The following is a 14,442-nucleotide window of genomic DNA, read 5'->3' on the forward strand; positions in this document are numbered from 1 at the left end:
GTCCCGCCAAACGATCAGTGTCCTGAAATGATTCAAATATAATGCTATTATGTTGGGGGTACTCGTATATAAGCCTGATATATTTAACTCAGTTAAACATTATACTTAAGAATTCTCTCACCAGGAGGCACTGTGGCATGATCAAATGTTTCTTATAACACCTGTACAATAGCCACAACTCCCCGAGAAATTTGGAAATCCCCCTTTACATTGCATATCACAGTTGATTGAGGTAACGGTAGCGGATGAGTGTAAAGAAATCGAATCTATGACAAAAGGTCGAAAGGACAGAAGATCGAAAAGACAGAAGGTCGAAAGACAAAAGGTCGAAGAGCAAAAAAGGAGGGACGAAAATCTTTTTTCAAAGAAGGATGCATTTGCCACCAAGTAAATCGTTTTCGACCTTTTGTCCTTTAGACCTTTTGTCTTTCGACCCTTTCCATAAACCAAAGAAATCATATGGATGCTGGTCATGGATGCGAAATGAATGCTGAATGTTTACCATGTTTACAGCACTATCAGAAATCAAGTACAATTGTGGGATCCCTCGGACGTTAATGGGTCAATGTGGCACCGTAACCCGTGTTCTGCATTACTATACGTGTCACTGATAAAACACATGGTTTGCTACGTTCAGTGAAGGGGATAGCAATGAATGTATATGGGCCCTCTCCTGCACGATGTGCTTCATAATTCACGTTAGTGTTAATTTAGTCCACACGCGTTTTAATGGCTGTTGAACCTGTCGCGAGTTGGTTGGAAGGTAGGAAGAGGGCTCTATCGTTTTGCCATTAACCTGCGATGGGTATCTTATATTCTGGCGGTTGGCGAAGGGGGGGTTGGTGGGTGTTAAATTGTAATAAACGATGCTGCATTATCGATGCTCCAGGTTGGTGATAAACAGTTTTGTTGTATTACTCAGTGCTTGAGGGTGGGAAACATGATTAAATTTCTTTATACTCAGAATCTCGGGGAGGTAAAGTACCTCTATGTCATACTGCATAAACGTATATTATCCAGTAGGTGAAAATCTTGTAATTGTTATCTCAGTTTGGAAAGAAAAGACTGAGCAAGTTTGAATTTTATTTTTAAAAGGAAATTTTCCTCACTTTTCATACAATAGCTTAGAATTCCAATAACCAAGAACTCCACAAGAAAATAATTCAAGTTTATCTTACAGAAACTCTTCATAAAGTTTCCCCATAAAATCATAAGAGTTTTCTCCACGGATTGAAGTTGCGAGTCCTGTCACGGTCGCTATGTTGTGAACTGTTCTATTTACTGATTCACTGTGATTTGTATTACAAATCACGACCGGTTTTTTACAACAGAGTTGTTACAGATTTCGTAACATATTAGGCGCTTTTCATTACAAAATGTGTTATAATTTTGAACGTTAGTAGTTATAATAACAAAGATTTCTTATACATTTAATGAAATGTTTATATTTAAAAAAACATGTTATAATTAAAAAAAATAATATGACACGACGTTATTTTACGTAGCAATATTAATTATAACTTATTAAAAGTTCACGCAACTAGTTGCAGAATGATGATTTTTGCAGCACGAGTCGTACATTTGACTTTAACTACGACGAGTGCCGTAAAAATCAAGTTTTGTAACGAGTTGTGTACAACATTTCGTAGAATACCACTTTAGAGTTCCAGAAATTATAACGGGATGCATTCAACATTATTTTGCAATTTCTGAAAATCTTTATGTAATGACGGAAATGTTGCTTGACGACTGGATGTTGCAGCTATAAACGTGGTGTTTTCGGCCGTTGCAGTCTTTGAGAGCAGCAAGAACGGGTTTGCTTCAATATCCGACGGTTTCGGTAATATATTTTACCTTTTTCAAGGATTCTAAAATTATTTGCAAATAGTTACATATTCATCGATTTTGACTCACCCTATTACTTACAGAAACTACGTTCTCTTGTACATATATGGTAGTGCTCTACATTCATTTGTCCATACATGAAATTGGAATGGCGCCCGCTTTGGCTATGGGCAAGATTATGTTATTCAATTGATTTTAGTTTTACAATGTTTTTACTCACTGCATGTGTGGCGATATTTTTGCCTAGTACTGTAACGTGGGAGGCTTTTTGCTATAAACCTACACGCTTTAGCTTACGCTTTGTGCTATAATTTCACAGTTTTATCTCGCCTACGCTTTTAACCGTGGCAGCATCTTAGCTTCTTAGAATTCCCTCACAGATCGGACGTTGTATTTGGCGAGTTTTACGTTGCCGTAATCTCGTGAAAGAGCCCTGTCAATTCTATTTGACAGGTGAGGTATGAATGGCATGCGACGGTAGGTATATTCCAGGTTTTCTAGTTGCTGCTGTTCGTTGGTGCGCTCATTCATCCTGTTAGCGATCCGATGACGTAACGATTTGGGGTAATCGTTAAGTTTCAGATGCTCATCTATTAGACGTACTTTTTCCCGTTCTTCCAGATCCGTGGACAGTTTGCTCACACGTCTAGCGAAGTTTACTGCCATGTTCAATTTTTGGCTGAGTGGGTGGTGCGATTTGAAACTAAGGAATCTTCCACTGGCAATTGGTTTTTGATTCCATTGAGTGGTGATTTTTTGGTCGTTTTGTCTGGTGAGGAGCATATCCAGAAAAGGAAGTTTGTCATCTACTTCCAGCTCGTACGTGAACTGGATGTGTACATCATAGCCGTTGAACACTTCTAAAACATGCTGTACTCAACGACCTGCTTTGAACAATTGGAAAATGGTGCTCAAGTCGACGTGATTTATACTGATCTTAAAGCAGCGTTCGATACAATTAACCACGACATTCTGCTGGTGAAAATATCCAAACTAGGCGCGTCGAATCAACTATCATCATGGTTACTCTCCTATTTAACCGGAAGAACGCTGCGAGTCAAGGTCGATTCCTGTATGTCGTCGAGCTTTACAAGTATGTCTGGAGTGCCGCAGGGCAGTAACCTGGGTCCACTCCTGTTTCTTTTATTTTTCAACGACGTGATGCTGCTTCTAGGGCATGGTTGCAGGCTCGCATATGCTGACGATCTTAAGTTGTACTTTGTCGTACGTACAGTGGAAGACTGCGTTCGTCTACAAGCCTTGTTGGATATGTTTGTTGATTGGTGTAGACGGAACCGTATGACGCTTTTTTTTTTTTCTTCTAAGCAATGGGGGGATAATCTGCTCAACAGACGCCGTGAGGGGTTAGGGACCATTTACTACACGCAAGCAGTAAACAGGACTACACCCCCGACCCACTAAACCATTTCCATTGCCGCCAAACCCTTCGTCTCTCCGGGACCACCAAGAAGGCATTGCTTCGGAGAGGGGCTATTGCACATCGCATCCTCCAGGTTAGCTGCGTAGCCATGCAGCAACGAACATCGATGACACGCTTAGGGGGGTCCACCAAGGTAGTCCTCACCTCCCGTTGTCCGCTGAAAGCGGGCAGGGTCGACCACTACGCCCGCGCCCAGCTGCACCGCAGGTATCAAGAACTGATACTGCGGGCTTCGCAATTTGACCTACTGAAGGCTCAGGCCCTATCAGCTAGCACCAGCTGGGATTGCTGACGAAGGGGCCTCCACCTGCCCCGAACAACCAGAGGCTCGTACCAACCCAGTAGGCCGGCGCTACGACAGCAGCGCTACCAGGATGTTCTCCCCGCGGCCACTTAATCGCTGTAAGGGTCGATTTCGACCGTAGGGCACCGGTATGACCTACGTAGCCGACTGCGAACCCTTGGACCACCTGTTGTTTAGCGTCTGCACTTGCCACTCCTCGAGTCCACTCGCCACCTCCTTTGGAGTTCCGAGACGATGTGGGTGATACCGATGAAACAGCATTCCAGCCAAACTCGTCTTCACACATCCTCTGGACCAAATTGTCCGGAGCCGTGTCCCGACCGCATGTGGCTAACATGCGGTCACGCATTGTGCGGAAACGCGGGCACACGAACAAAACGTGTTCCGCCGTTTCCTCTAAACCTGCACAAACTGGACATTCGGGAGAACCCGCATGACCGAAACGGTGTAGATACTGTCTAAAGCAACCATGGCCCGAAAGGACCTGTGTCAGGTGGAATGTTAGTTCCCAATGGCGCCTGTTGACCCAGATATCTAACCTCGGAATCAACCTGTGAGTCCACACTCCCTTGGTGGAACTGTCCCACGCACGCTGCCATTTGACCATGGAGGCCAGTCTGGCAGTCCTGCGTATGCCTCTTGTGCCGCGCATTTCGAAGCACTCTATGTCTTCCATGATAAGGATACCAATAGGCACCATACCGGTGATGACGCAGAGTGCATCGTGTGACACGGTACGGTACGCGCTCGCAACCCTCAGGCACATTAGCCTATAAGTACTCTCTAGCTTGCTACGGTAGCTCTTGGTACTTAAAGCCGTGCCCCAAGCCGGGCCACCATACCTCAGTATTGACGAGGCGACACTGGCCAGAAGCTTTCGCTTGCTGGCGTACACCGCAGAGCTATTGGACATCATCCGGGACAGTGCCACAATAGCAGTGGAGGTTCTCTTGCAGGCATAATCGACGTGGCTACCGAAGGTAAGCTTATCGTCGATCATCACCCCCAAGTGTTTGACGGAGCGCTTCGAAGTGATCGTGCAGTCGCCTACACTGATCACCGCTTGCTGCACCGACTTTCGGTTGTTGACAACAACCGCCTCAGTTTTGTGGTGAGCCAATTCCAGTTTCCTGGAGCTCCAAAATTGCGATCGAGTGGGCTGCAGTCAATTCCACTTCTTCGATCGATTCACTGTAGACCTCCAGCGTAATATCGTCGGCAAAGCCAACGATGACCACACCCGCCGGGAATTTTAATCTCAACACCTCGTCGTACATGACATTCCATAACACCGGGCCCAGGATGGAACCTTGCGGGACTCCTGAGGTTATGTGAAAGCACTTCCGACCCACCTCTGTGTCATAGACTAATACCCGATTCTGGAAGTAACTTCCGAGAATCTTGTACAGGTACTCGGGTATCCTCAGACGCAGGAGCGCATCGGCAATAGCCGCCCAACTGGCACTATTAAATGCATTCCTTACATCCAGAGTCACTACTGCGCAGTAGCGAATCCCCCTCCTCTTACGCTGGAGTGCTATCTCAGCGGTTTTCTTAACCGTCAGAATAGCGTCTACGGTGGACTTCCCTTTCCGGAAGCCGAACTGGTTGCTTGAGAGACCATTTACACTCTCAGTGTACCTCAACAGTCTGTTGAGGATGATCTTCTCGAGCACCTTCCCCGCCGTGTCAATCAAGCATATTGGTCTATACGCCGACGGGTCACCAGGTGGTTTCCCCGCCTTTGGCAATAGTACCAGGCTCTGCCTCTTCCACGCCTCTGGAAATACTCCCTCGTCCAGGCATATCTGCATAGCAGATCTGAACATACCGGGAGCCTCCAAGATTGCGACTTTGAGGGCCAGGTTTGGAACTCCGTCCAGACCTGGTGCCTTCCCCATGCTTAGGGATTTTGCAATCCCTACAAGTTCCTCATCGGTTACTCTATCCTCATCGCCAGCCCCAATCCCCGGCTGTCCTACTAAAGGAGGCCATGGGCTAGGGTTGTGGCGCGGAAAGAGCCCCTCGATGATCCCCTCCAGCATCTGTGGAGATTGCTCCGTAGGAGCAATTGCACCTCTTGTCTTCGCCATAACGATCCTGTAGGCATCACCCCACGGGTTCGCGTTGGCACTCTGACAGAGTCTCTCAAAGCAGGCCTTTTTGCTTGCCCTTATCTCGGACTTCAGCGCGACTTTGGCAGCGGTGAACACCGCCCGTCGTTCTTCACGCTCCTGCTCGGTACGTGCTCGCTGCATCCGCCTCCTGGCCCGTAGGCAGGCACGGCGCAGGTTCGCAATTGCTTGAGTCCACCAGTACGTCGGTGGTCTCCCATTTCTAGGGTGGACTTTCCTAGGCATGGTCGCATCGCACGCACGCGAAAGCACCGCTACCAGTTCGTCCCCGCTTAGGCCGAGTAGGTTACGCTCACGACGGAGCGCCTCCCTAAGTACTTCGTCATTGAAGTACGATGTCTTCCACCTACGAGGGCTTGGCCGTGACCTAGCCGCTTCCTCTACGCGCTGCCTGCTGTTGTTGTAGTCGATACTGTAGCGAACCGCCAGGTGGTCGCTGTGAGTGTAGGCATTGTCTACCCTCCAGTTCGAACTACTCGTTAGGCCAGGACTACAAAAAGTAACGTCGATAATCGACTCCGCTCCGTTTCGGCTGAAGGTACTTATGGTACCAATATTAGCCAGATCGACATCTAGCACGGCCAGTGCCTCTAGCAGGATTTGACCTCGCTGGTTCGTGATGCGGCTTCCCCATTCCACGGCCCAGGCATTGAAGTCACCCGCTATTACTACTGGCCTTCGCCCTGTCAACACGGTCGTCATGCAGTCCAGCATCTGCGTGAACCGCTCGGTCGACCAACTCGGAGGCGCATAGCTGCTACAAAAGAGGACCCCGTTTACCTTGGCGATCACGAAGCCCTCGTAGGTAGTAGACACCAACTCCTGGACGGGGTATTTACCCGTCGTCCATATCGCCGCCATTTTTCCGGATCCATCCACGACCCAGTTGCCGTTGCCGGCGGGTACTCGGTATGGGTCCGATATGATGGCGATGTCCGTCCCCCACTCAGCAACTGCCTGGTACAGCAGTTGCTGAGCTGCGTCACAGTGGTTCAGGTTCAGCTGCGTTACCTGCACTGTGACTTTTCGTTAATGGCTCGTTTGAAGGTCGGGCACCTTGAGCCTCCCGTTGGATGATTGTTGTTCACGGACTTGCCGGAACAAACCAAGTACTTGGGAGGGCTCTTGCAGCCTAGTGCCTTATGACCTTCCTCACCACAACGCCTACACAACTTGGTCCTATCAGGGCCTTTACAGCCCCAGGACTTGTGTCCTGGTTCCCTACACCTAAAGCAGATCACCGGTTGCTCATGTATGTTCAGTGAGCATACTGACCAACCAACCTTGATCTTGCCTACCTTAGCGGACTTATTTGCGTCCGCCACAGGTAGGTGACTAAGGCCACCTGAGTACCTGCCGGACCTTTCCGTAGTTGAACGGCAGCGGTGGGCACCTGAATCTCGCACTGTTGCCGCAGTGCTGTGACGAGCTCTTCTGCGTTGGTGATCTCGTCAAGGTTCATCACCTTCAGAGTCACTGACTGCGTCAGAGCCCTCACTTCGACACCCTCGCCAAGGACCTCTTCCGCCAAACTTTTGTAGGCGGCGCCCTTGCGCTCCTTGTCGCGCTTAAGCTCGAGAATCATTTCACCTGTACGAGTGCGTTTGACACTGCGTACGTCGGCTCCAAGATCTGCGAGCTTCGCGTCACTGCGCATCGCCTTCAGGACTTCCGAGTACTTGGACTCTTCCGTCTTGATGATGATCGCATCACCCTTCTCGCGCTTGGCACCTACCCTCCTACTTTTCTTAGGCCTGGTATCCCTGCGCTCCTGAACTTCCTGCTTCTCCTTCTTCTTCTTTCTCACTATGGTTGTCCAGGGGGCGTCCCCCCCCTGATCCGCCCTAACCTGTGGTGATTGAGGACCTCTCAAAGGTCGCAACCCCCTGTTCCCATCACTCCATGAGGGGCCAGCCTTTTCGGGCCCACCCTTCTAGGCTTTCCGGGACGCCTGGCTGGGGTCCGATTTTCCGGCACTTCTGCCGGTTTTCGGGGTTAATATCCGCCTGGCCTTGCGAGCGCCGCCGGGTAGCTCCTCCCCTGACGGCTGCCTCGCGCGCTTCTGCGATTGCTTGTTGTAAGCATTCGCTTCCGCACTTTTGGGGCTACCCGCGAAGACGAAGGGCTCCGTCTGGGTAGACTTCGGCACCTTCAATTTCACGGGTTCTGCCGCAGCCACAGTCGCCATGGGTTCAGCATGGTTCTGCTTGGCCGCGAACATCGACTTACGAAGTCTGAACAGGGCCTGCTTGAGGTCCTTGCTGATGTTAGACTTCGAGGACGCAAAGTCAATTATGGAGTCGAGCTGCTGTGCAGCCACTTCCATCGCAGAGAGCCCATCTCTACTTTTATTGATGGCCCTCATCAACCACGCTCCATCCATAACCTCACCCGATGCGTTAGCCGGGGATGAAATATGGGTTCCAGCACTGGCACTACGTGCACTGCTGCCTCCTCCTGCTTCCGCTCTCCTCAACGGAGACCTAGCTAACCCACTTCTTGCGAAGGGGTTCGCTTCCCTACTACTGCTACTACCTGCACTACTACTATTATTTTGATTTTGGTTTAAGTTTGTATTCATGATTGGATCCCACGAGTAGCACGGGAAAAGAGGTCCACCACGCCAGAGCCATTAACGCGGTAAGGGACAAAATACTGTGAGGGGTGCCCAGGTGCCCCACAGGCTCCGTTAACGGCCGAACATCTTTTTCACCCCTTCGACCATTTATTCCTCAGCACGGTTTTTCGCATCACACCTTGAATTGGGGTTACCCCGTTTGGTGGACTCTTACCACCGGAACAGGTCGTCCGTAGTTCTATTCTATACGCTGGAACTACACGGCTAAACCGTATGACGCTGAGTGTACCCAAATGTACAGTTGTGTCGTTCTATCGAATAACTCGACCGATTATGCACAATTATGTTGTAAATGACGTCGTTCTTAAGAGAGCCGATAGTTTTTGCGATTTGGGAGTCTTGCTGGACCACAAGCTCACGTTTAATCTGCATCGATCCAATGTAATTGCGAAAGCTAACCGTCAGCTGGGATTTATAGCAAAAATCTCCCGAGATTTCACTGATCCGCATTGTCTGAAAGCTCTTTATTGCTCACTCATACGACCTATTATAGAGAGTGCTGCTGTAGTGTGGACCCCTTATCAACTATCGTGGAGCTTGAGGTTAGAAAGCGTGCAACGGAAGTTTATCCGACTAGCACTGCGGAACCTTCCTTGGCGTGATCCGCTGAATCTGCTGCCATATCCGGATCGCTGTAGGCTGCTTGATTTGGATACGCTAGATCGTCGACGCAAAACCCAACAAGTTGCTTTTATAGCCAAACTCATGAACGGCGAAGTTGACTGCTCCCGATTGCTCTCGATGCTGAATTTCCGTGTCGCTCCAAGGGTTCTACGTGGCGGCGCCCTTCTGCAGCAAAGATTTCATCGTACTGCTTTTGGAAGTAAGAGCCGTTGTGCAATAACAAACATTATAACGAACTACATCCATGACAGCCGTAACCGTTCAAAAGAGGCCGATCCCGCTACCAAATTCTTTGAAAACGATAACTCGAAGGTTTCTCAAAGAAAATCCGAACGTCTACATCGTTAAGTCGGATAAAGGCAATAATACGGTGCTGATAGAAGCTGAGGGCTACAAAAACAAAATGATGGAACTGCTACAAGATCGGTCGACGTACGCTCCGATTTCACGAGACCCGACATCGAAATACGAGAGGTAGAATAACAACTTGGTTCGAAGACTACGAGACCTCGACATATTAGACGACCGAACAGCAAAGCAGCTCACCAAGTACAACGCAGTGTGTCCAAGGATCTACGGACAACCCAAGGCACACAAACCTGGTTTGCCGCTAAGACCAGTTGTACCGAACGTTTCAGCGCCTTCGTACAATTTGTCAAAATACATTGGCAAAATCTTCCAACAATCCCTGGTAAGCAAGTACAACATTAAGGACTCTTTTTCGTTCTGCCAGTTCATAAACAGCATTGCACTACTGTAGTGATAATGATGCACGTGTATTATCACTAGAATATTTCGCCGTTCAGCTTCGGTTACAACGAGCTTTCACTTTTTAGCTAGAGGGTACTTTCACACGCATACTCGTGTTTGCCGTGTGTAGAAGAAAATGAGATGGAATGTGTATAACCGCCGTTGTGTCAATGTATATGTATGATTTCTTCGCGTCTTCGTCAGCGGTTGGAAGTTGAGGCTGGCTGGTTGAAGAAAAGCGTGCACTGGGTATTCTGTGATCGATTTTCTTGGCGAATGGATGTACTGTCCATCGTCCGCAAAAGGTTCGGCTGGGATCGGTTACTACAAACATCATTATCACTACTAGGACTATGTGCTCATCTCCCTGGATGTAAAATCGCTATTTACGTCGATACCAAAATCATTGGCAATCAGTAGTATCATAATGCGGTGGGACGAAATTAGACCAAATGCAACAATATGTTTGGATCTATTTGTAGAAATAGTTGAGTTTTGTATAGACTCTAGCTATTTCCGATTCGACGGCCAACATTACCAACAAATCTTTGGTACGGCTATGGGCAATCCCCTCTCTCCAGCAATAGCTGATTAAGTGATGGAAACGTTATTAGATACAGTGGTTCGAATGCTCAACATTCGTCTACCATTCCTTCGTAAGTTTGTCGGCAATCCCACTGAACCAACTACAGCATGTTTTAGAAGTGTTCAACGGCTATGATGTACACATCCAGTTCACGTACGAGCTGGAAGTAGATAACAAACTTCCTTTTCTGGATATGCTCCTCACCAGACAAAACGACCAAAAAATCACCACTCAATGGAATCAAAAACCAATTGCCAGTGGAAGATTCCTTAGTTTCAAATCGCACCACCCACTCAGCCAAAAATTGAACATGGCAGTAAACTTCGCTAGACGTGTGAGCAAACTGTCCACGGATCTGGAAGAACGGGAAAAAGTACGTCTAATAGATGAGCATCTGAAACTTAACGATTACCCCAAATCGTTACGTCATCGGATCGCTATCAGGATGAATGAGCGCACCAACGAACAGCAGCAACTAGAAAACCTGGAATATACCTACCGTCGCATGTCATTCATACCTCACCTGTCAAATAGAATTGACAGGGCTCTTTCACGAGATTACGGCAACGTAAAACTCGCCAAATACAACGTCCGATCTGTGAGGGAATTCTTCACGAAGGTAAAGGATCCAGTTCCACCAGAACAACAAACAAATGTCGTCTACGCAATCCCGTGTAGTAACTGTGAAGCTATGTACGTTGGAATGACAACCAACCGCCTTAAAACAAGAATACCGTTTTGATTCATATTACGGACAGCTTCAAATTCCGGACACTCTCGTTTGTATGGGAAACATTTCACACGAAATGTTTCAATTTTCGCCATCCAAAAGTTCTCGTTTTCGAGGCCCGTTTTATTAGGTTTTTTCCATAAATATCATTGCAAATTTATAATGCCCAACTACCTTAGACGTCTCTTAAGCGGTTGAACGATTTCAATTGATGATTTGACTGTTCCATTAATGATTATCATGAGCTGTCCGTAATTCGAATCAAAGTGTCCGGAATATGAGGCAAAAGTGAGGGAGCGTCCGGAATAAGAATCATGAAAAGGCCACACGTTTTGATTTATTTAAAATTATTCAAGTTGCGGGCGCGTATTCTTTACCCACCATCCGAAAGTTAAGGGCTTCCGACGCTCGATAACGCTAAAAAATCATACAAAATGATTTAAGCAAATTACTGCTCTTGGAGAACGAACGGCTTTGATGCACCACAGCATTACAAAACAACATCGGTTCGACCTGTCAAAAGCCAAAATTGTAGACAAAAATGAAAACACACAAACACTTCAATTTCTTGAAATGTGCCACATAGCGAACAACACAAATAGCATAAACAGAAGAACAGACATTGAAGGATTACCTACATGCAATTTACGCAGGAATATTGTACGAAGTGAGACACACACACAACAACAGATACTTGCTATTGATAAACCACTAACACAAAAACAAATGAAAGTTATCGCGGACAGCTAAGAAGCTGCCACGGTTAAAAGCGTAGGCGAGATAAAACTGTGAAATTATAGCACAAAGCGTAAGCTAAAGCGTGTAGGTTTATAGCAAAAAGCCTCCCACGTTACAGTACTAGGCAAAAATATCGCCACACATGCAGTGAGTAAAAACATTGTAAAACTAAAATCAATTGAATAACATAATCTTGTCCATAGCCAAAGCGGGCGCCATTCCAATTTCATGTATGGACAAATTAATGTAGAGCACTACCATATATGTACAAGAGAACGTAGTTTCTGTAAGTAATAGGGTGAGTCAAAATCGATGAATATGTAACTATTTGCAAATAATTTTAGAATCCTTGAAAAAGGTAAAATATATTACCGAAACCGTCGGATATTGAAGCAAAACCGTTCTTGCTGTTCTCAAAGACTGCAACGGCCGAAAACACCACGTTCATTTATGTAATGAGTCATTACAAAACTCAACAAAGTTGCGTAATGGAAAAACGTTGTGTAATGATCATTATGCAACTGATTTCAGTTGCGTAATGTCTATTGCGATAGTGCGTAATTCAGTGCAGGAAAGTAGGCCGTTGCATGACAGATTGACATGATAAAAAAACAGAATATCACGATGAGAAATTGCAAAATAAAAACTTAACTTAAATTAAAAAAATCGAACTCGAGGCTAGTACACGACACTGAAGACGGTCTTACAGTTGAGGTCGAAATACGCGTATCTGTCAAAAGATACAAACTCTTGTGGAATTAAATGGTATGTTTCTAAATTCGATTTTTCATCTACTTAAAAAAAATCGCTTGTGAACAGTTGGTCTTTGATTATTCATAACAATTTATGTTTTAAAATTGAATACATTTAAAACAACTTTCTTTTTTTTACTTACTTTGTTCCAATTTTAATGAAATTCCATGCACCAGCATAGAGTACGTTTAACACAATTGAAGTACAGTTTATTTATATGTAAAAAAAAAACCTTGACCAAATGTTGTTTTAATACTCTCGTCGGAATACATACTGTAGTTTTCAGTAAAACGACAGTGTAGCTATTTTTCCCAGTCAATCATTAAGTTACACATTCAATCTGTTCGGTAAAAATAACTGGGTTTTGGAACTAGCGAAAAAGTCAGTAAACTAAAAAAAAATGTCAGATATCGAAAAACAGAGATTTTTTACTGAAATTTTGCAGAGAACTTTCTTTTTATATCATATATCGATAAAAAATTAAACATGGTGAAATTTGCTTTTCAATTAAGCGTGGCGACAGTTTTCATTTTACTGACTTTTTCGGTAGTTCCAAAACCCAGTAAAATTTTACCGATCCCAGTAATTTAATCTAAGTGTGTACGTACTTCCATGGACTGCGGTTAAGGCCAGACTCAGAAAAGCTTCATTCCACGTATGGTTTTCTGAAGCTCTGGTATTCTTAATTCTTGTTACTAAGCAGTTAGCGACAATTCTAACATGTGGACTGCGTAGTTGATTGGAGAAAAAGTTTCCGTTCAGAACTAAAGTTCGTAAAGCTTTGAATGGTAGAGTCATATTAAAACTAAACAAGATTGCACGTCGAGTGGTTCGAGAGCACTGTGAAGTACAATATATTATTATTTTCATTTAGAGATCTTGTTAGAACGTTTTGATAAGTAGTGTGGAAACACATCAATTTTTCCACAAGATCCATAGGCGATAAATCCTACAAGCCAGAGATTCTGCCAAGAATTCCTACAAAGCAATATTTAGTATTAGTATGTCTACCAACTTATTTCATAGCCTCTTACCCATAATTTGACGTACCTGATTTCAATATATCTTCAGTGTCTGTTCAATGTTAATTTCATGAAGATATCCAAGAAACATTTTTTGCTTTAAGACAAGTTTCTCAGAGCTGTTTTATTAGGTTATTAGTTGCTTAATGACGCCCGGCAATGGCGTGACGCTATGCTGTAGCCATCAAGGTATCAAGGTAAGGTTGGTAGTTGCTTAATGACTGATTTAGTTAACATTAAAAGATTATTCAAGCCTTTTTCGCCCAAAAATGGGAAATCTATTCAACAACAACCATTTTACTAACGTAATATACTGCCCATTAAAGCATAACTGTCCCATATGCATTTCCGAGTCACCACCTTTTTTCGTCGCAACATCCATGTTTTAATATGTAGTTTGCTATGCATATGAAAATTACAACACACTTTGTTTGAAAATGTTGTGGAAAAATATGATGTTGGTGCAGTCCCATATTGAAAAATAAAGGCATAACAGTCTCTATATCTTTCAACCCAAATAGCAACCGCAAAACGTGAATTATGCTCAAGTTTATATTTTTTGATGATCAATAGAAGCAAAATGAGTTATCTGTGGCATTGTATTGAATTAATATGGCATGTAGAAATGTACTAGAAAATTATGAATATTTGTATGAGAAGTCAAACTTCAAACTTTGAGCTCTATTTTCTCAATGCCTACTTTTTCCATATGGGACAGTTGTGCCTTTATGAGCCTAACCTTAACTAAAGTGTTATCTTAAAATGAATGGTTTAAAATTGTACAATAATAATGTCACAAACAGTTTAAAATCACCTGAGGATAATAGTACGGGTCAAGGAATGGCACCACATCAGCTTATGATATGTAAGACACCA

General features: G+C 45.0%; 1 long non-coding RNA gene across 1 annotated transcript; it reads right to left on the minus strand.

The window, feature by feature from the left end:
* Window positions 1–1,818: 1,818 nt before the first annotated feature.
* Window positions 1,819–2,162, minus strand: LOC110674518. The gene is made up of 3 exons (XR_002498944.1): window positions 2,066–2,162; window positions 1,927–2,009; window positions 1,819–1,868 (listed from the first exon to the last, which is right to left on the minus strand). It is a non-coding gene; the product is annotated as an uncharacterized LOC110674518 (long non-coding RNA).
* Between the last annotated feature and the right edge of the window lie 12,280 nt (window positions 2,163–14,442).

Source organism: Aedes aegypti, chromosome 1 (genome assembly GCF_002204515.2).
Source record: "Aedes aegypti strain LVP_AGWG chromosome 1, AaegL5.0 Primary Assembly, whole genome shotgun sequence".
Lineage (NCBI taxonomy): Eukaryota > Metazoa > Arthropoda > Insecta > Diptera > Culicidae > Aedes > Aedes aegypti.